At 42.8% G+C, this 6,266-nt stretch overlaps 1 pseudogene; it reads right to left on the bottom strand.

Moving 5' to 3' along the window:
• Positions 1–2,426: 2,426 nt before the first annotated feature.
• Positions 2,427–5,074, bottom strand: LOC109439542 (ceramide transfer protein pseudogene; annotated as a pseudogene).
• Positions 5,075–6,266: the final 1,192 nt, after the last annotated feature.

The following is a 6,266-nucleotide window of genomic DNA, read 5'->3' as shown; positions in this document are numbered from 1 at the left end:
TAAATTCCAGTAATTTGGTGGTATATGAGGTCTGACAATTAAGTTCGTGAACTTGTTGCAATGCTGTTGCTAACCTTTTTTTGATATCAGAGGGATTATTCATATGAATTTGTACCAACTGGACAAACAGTTCATCAAATTTACTGTTTGGAAGTGCTGAAAAGGCTGCATGAAAAACGTAGACGACCTGAACTTTTCGCAATTCATGGCTCTTGCATCACGACAATGCACCAGCTCACACGGCACTGTCTGTGATGGAGTCTTTAGCCAGTAAACGAATAACTATATTGGAACACCCTCCCTACTCACCTGATCTGGACCCCAATGACTTCTTTCTTTACCCAAAAATAAAGGAAATATTGAAAGGAAGACATTTTGCTGATATTCGGGATATCAAGGGTAATACGATGTTCTGATGGCCATTCCAGAAAAAGAGTTCTAAAATTGCTTTGAAGGGTGGACTAGGCTTTGGCGTTGGTCCATAGCTTCCCAAGAGGAGGACTTCGGAGGTGACTGTAGTGATATTCAGCAATGAGGTATGTAGCACTTTTTCTAGGATGAGTTCTCTAATTTAATTGTCTGACCTCATAGATCCTTGCTTTTCATCACTTTGACTATTCCCTGCCAATCCCTTCTGGCTTACAAAGTTCCTGTTGAGAAATCAGCTGACAATCTTCTAGGAGCTCCCTTATAAGTTACTACCCTGTTTCCCCGAAAATAAGACCTAGCCGAACAATCAGCTCTAATGCATCTTTTGGAGCAAAAATTAGTATAAGACCCGGTATTATATTATATTATAAATTATATTATATTACATTATATTACAAGACCCAGCCTAATTCTTTTTTATGCTTTCTATGTCTTTTTTTATGCTTGCTATCTCTTTACTGAAGTTCTCACAAAGTTCTTTGAACATTCTTATGACAAGTGTTCTGAACTCTGTCTCTGGTAGGTTGCTTGCCTCCATTTTATTTAGTTCTTTTTCTGGAGTCTTCTCCTGTTCTTTCATTCGGGACACATTTCTTTGTTTCCTCATTTTGGCTGACTCTCTGTTTGTTCTATGTATCAGATAAATCTGCTACATCTCTTGCTGGGTATCCTTATGAAGTAGGGGTGCTGTGGGGCCTAGTGCCACAGTATCCCTGGTCAACTGAGCCAGGTGCTCCAGGAGTATCCCTCACGTGGGTTGTATGTGCCTCCTGTTACATTTGAGCCTTGATTGCTATTGACATGTCAGTGGGTGGGAATGACCCTCAGGCTGATTGGCTGTGGGATTTGGCCATGTCCACAGGTTATGAGCTGCTGTGCTGGGGTCTTACCACACGCAGTGGGATTTGCCCCATTGGACTCTGGGGCCTGTTGAGATTGCCCTTTGGTTGTGCCACTTGTGGGGCTAATTGGGCGGTGCTCTGCTGTGGTCTGAAGCCAACCTCTAAGTATATTGGTTCTGGGGCCTTTTGGGAGGGGCTCCAGTGCGGGCCCAGGTCAGCTATTGCCTTTGACTGGTTGGGAACTGCATGGTAGGAGCTACAGAGTGATCCACGGATGGTAGTTGTCTGTGCTGGACCTGGAGGTGTGTGGGAGAGGCCATGCTGCAAACGGAAGACAGCTGCCACCAATACGGGGCCTGGGGTAGCTGTGCTACCCTAGGACATAGTGAGGCCTGCTGCTGCCTGCTGCTGGATGCTGACTCTGGTCAAGTTCAGGCGCCAATAAAGTCTCCTGCTTTATGGAGTTGGATGTAGTGGGGTCTCAGTGAGTCAGCAAGGTGGAGCTTCACAGCTTACCAGACCAATCAGATTCAGGTTTGGCTGTAAGGGTAGAGGGCGGGATCAACACAGGAAGAATGGTGCCCGCCTGCTGGCTGCAGTGGAGAAGAACCCCTCACCAGGAAAATGCCGACTGTCCTCCAGGCCTCCCCCACAAAGCCACACACCTCAGTCTGTCCCCCATATGTCTCCAACAGCTGGAGTCACCATCCCCCCACCGGAGCCCAGGGTGAGTACCTGTGAGCATGTGAATCTGTGCATGGGCCCTTTAAGAGTATGGGTGGGTTTCCCGCAGCCTTCTGTCCCACTGGGTTAGTCAGAATCCCCACTGTTTTTCACAGCCAGATGTTGTGGGGACTCCTCTTCCCAGGACCAGTACTCCTGGCTGGGGAGCCCAGTGTGGGGCTGGGTTTTCTTGCTTCTCCGTGGGGAACCTCTGTGGCTGAGATAGCCTCCCAGTTTTTGTCTGCCATATGGAGGTTGTGGGCCAGCCTGTTTTGCATCTCTGCCTGTTGAGTTATTAATGATAGTCATTCTGACAGGTGTGAGGTGATATCTCATTGTGGTTTTCATTGCATTTCCTGATGATTAGTGACGTTGAGCTTCTTTTCATATGTCAGTTGGTCAGATGTATGTCCTCTTTGGAGAAATGTCTATTCAGGTCGTCTGGCCATTTTTAAACCAGATTGTTTGTTTCTTTAGTGTTGTGTCGTATGAGTTCTTTATATTTTTTATTTTGGCAGGGACACGTCAACTGTTTAGAGGAGCACTTTCACAATCCACAGAAAAATTACAAACTGACTAAGTTTCAGAGTCATTTTCAGTCAAGGTTGGTATCGTTCAAATGGCAGAAAGACATAATATGTATACCTTGCTGAGAAGCAGGCCACACTCTTTTGTGCCTTTGATAAATGAGGATTGCGTTGTCAGCTGTTTGTACCACATGAAAGTTTTCTCTAATTGCAATCATCAACATTCTAGAAGTAATTGCAGACCCTATGTCCTGCAACACCTTTAACTGCATGGGTAGCTTTCAAATTCCCTTTTCTTCTACTTCTATATACCTTCATTTCTCCTCGTTCTACAACCACCAGTTGACATCTCTACCTACATCCTGTAATGAATAAGTCACGTGGTTCTGCACCATCTCTTCAACCTTTTGGACAGTCTGTGAGTCCCCACAGAAGAAAAGGCTTCGCCAGATGGCATGGATGTAGGCGAATGGAACCTGACCTTTTTGCTTTATGACTGTTCTTCTATTTTGTCTTGTCTGTCAAAGTAGTTTCAACAACCTCAAAGAACTCTTCACTAATCAAGCTCTTTGGGCCTTCCTAATAACCTGGTGCTCCAAAGTGAGATGTTTTTCTTAAGTTCTCTTACAGCATTTTTGTATGCTTCCTCTATTCTTCTTTTCTCAGTTTCCTATTCAGTCTCTTTTGCCAGCTGTCCTCACGTTTTACGTTAGTTCAATACAATGAAAAAGTGTAGGAGTCCAGCAGTAGTTGCTTTAAAAGTTATTGTCTCCCTTTAAAGTCTATACCACTTATTCCTTTCAGTGTTACATGTGTAAATAACTTGTCTTTATTGCCATTGGGATTATATAAGAAGTCTCCATCCGAATGTGCTGTAGGAAAGTCATCATCTTCTACCACTTTATCCCTTTGAAGTTTGTCCCCGGAGACAGCATCAGCACAGGCATCAAAGTACTTCTGTAGAGTATCAACTTGTCTACATATGATATCTCTAAAGGTTTCCATTTCAGTCAATTTCTCACACAAACTGTGGTCTTTTTTGAATGAAGTTGCAGAAGAGCCACTTGCTCCAGACACCCAGTGACATTGTTGAGCCATGTTGACACAAGCTGGATTCAGATCCATAACTGGATTCCGTTTTGTGCTATTCAATGGCATCTATCTCCACCAGGGAGATCCTGAGGCTTCTCTAGGGGCCTTCCACAATAATCTGGCCCTAGCTTTTGAAGAGGCCATCTGCATTACCGAACGGCTGCGGAGACTCTATTCCCCAAGCCTTTCCAAAACCCGCAGACTGGTCTAAAATTCAAGAATGTAAAAAGCTTAAAGGAGAATCCATTTATAATTATGTCAACCAGCTCTGTGCCATCTTTCAGGAAAACTCTGGTTTACCTATTGATGCTGAAACAACAAAAACTGCCTTAAATTCAGTTTTTCTTAATGGATTAGACAGAGAAGTGTCTGCTCTAATTAAAAGAATTAAAACAGACTGGGAAGTCCTTCCCACAGCCCAACTTGGGACCCATGCTTGTTACCTAGCCTAAACTTTCAATGAAGTGAGAGAACAGCAAGCAAATCCAATATTAAATCTATAGTTCCAGCAATTGGAGGCAAAGGCCAATTGTAAATCTAAACCCAAACGTGAAGGGGTTTGTCATCACTGTAAAAAAAAACCCACTCAATGGATAAGGACTGCTCAAATTAAAAAATAAACAATGGCAAACTACTCCCATCATTCTAAATGTCCCAAGATGAAATGTGACAGGGCTCTGAAGACAAAGAGGTGGCTACCTCTCCTCCCCTGAATTTTTTAGGAGAAACATCTGTTCAGATTGGAAATGACTTTTATCCTGTCCTAATTGACACCAGTACCACCCTTTCTGCCTTAAACCCTATGCTGAGCCAGCAGCCCCACCCTTGGAGTACTAAAAATATTGAAGTCATAGGGATTGAGAACTCCTCATAAGCATTAGTTCTTTCCAAACACTTTTTTAGGGGACCACTAATGGATACTTGCTGATTTCTAAGCAGTCCGTCTGCCTCCGTAAATATATTAGGTTGAGGCATTCTACAAAAACATAAGGCCTCAATAAGTTTTTCTAAGGGGGAAATATCTTTAACATTGGATTATACTTCCTCCAACGGAGCCTCAAATGAAACTAATGGGGAACATGAAAGACATGGTAAAGAAAATACTCTTTCTCTTGAGATCAACCCCAAATATTCTAACTGATAACCCCTCTTACTCTGAGCTCAAAGATTTTCCCGAAGCTTTATGGGCCTCTTCCAATACTGATATAAGAAGATTTCACAGCACCACCCCTATAACAATCACCATTGATAAATCCACATCCTTACCGTGAATTAACCAATATCCTTTCAGCAAGCAGGCAATAGAAAGAATAAAACCAGTCATTGAAGAATATATAAAGAGAAGACTATTTCCTATACAAGCCCATGTCCTCACAACAGAGGTTGGAAGTTTGTTCAAGACTTACGAGCCATAAATCCCACAGTAATTCCAAGACATCCTGTTGTTCCAAATTCACTCATTCTCCTCACCGAGATTCCACCAGGAAGTAAATTTCTGTTGATTTATGCAGTGCTTTCTTTAGCATTCCTGTGGATCCAGAAAGCCAATTCTTATTTGCCTTTACCTGGAGCAATCAGCCATTCACCTGGAGTGCAATGCCACAGGAATTTACTCAAAGTCAAATTTAACTTTTTGCAAACACTGAAGCAACATTTAAATTACTACATATTCTCTGAGGGAACAGTTTTGCTACAATATGTTGATGACTTAGTCCTCTGTGCTAATTCTTTGGAGTCCTGCAAGAAAGGCAGCTGCAAAATGCCCTGAGCTCTGGCTGCCAACAAATATAAGGCATCTAAGGAGAAACTGCAGTGTGTTAGTGAGTCTGTTAAGTATTTGAGACACATTATATCTTCTGAAGAACTTAAACTGGATGGTGATTGTTTGGCAGGTATACAAAGATACCCTAAGCCAATGACTAAGAGACAGTTAAGAGGTTTATTGGGGTAGACAGGGTACTGTTGCAATTGGGTCCCTAATTTTTCTTTGATTCCTACACTATTATATGAAAAGTTGCATACCTGCATACCAGAACCATTAATTTGGTCAGTAGAACAACTATTGGCTTTTAAGACTTTAAAAGACAGACACCTTGAGCAATCCACCAGCTCTGGATTATCCAAACTATGACTTGCCCTTTTGTCTGTCTGCATGAATGCGATGGTACAGCACTGGGGATATTTACACTAAAGCATAGAGGATTTTATCAGCCTTTGTGATATGACAGTCAATCAAATGTTGGACTGTTTAGTGCAGGAAATGTCTCCTTGCCTGCCAGCAGTCCCTGGCTGTCCTTTTCGTGAAAGCTACTGAAGACATTGTTGCGGGAACTCTCTTAACCATTTATGTTCCCCATGAGGTGGAAGCCTTACTCACCTCATATCATATGTGGCACCTGTGTGCCAGCAGGCCGACTCCCTAAGAGATACTCACTCTCCTTTCAGCAGCGCATATCACCATAATGAGATGCCATCTGTTCAATCCAGTAATCTTGCTACCCATGGAATTTGGGGGAAACTCCCCAGGACCGCACATTGCTGACTGTCACTCTTTTGCTTCCTAGGAAATAAAGAAACTCCAGTACCTAAAGCTGGTGTATCCTGGTATACTGATTGTTCTTATTTAAAATATGAAAATGGAAAATATACTGCT

The sequence above is a fragment of the Rhinolophus sinicus genome, chromosome 1 (assembly GCF_057876585.1).
Source record: "Rhinolophus sinicus isolate RSI-liver-muscle chromosome 1, RSI-T2T, whole genome shotgun sequence".
NCBI lineage: Eukaryota > Metazoa > Chordata > Mammalia > Chiroptera > Rhinolophidae > Rhinolophus > Rhinolophus sinicus.
The sequence above is the reverse complement of the archived record's forward strand: the minus strand, read 5'-3'. Positions and strand labels throughout refer to the sequence as shown.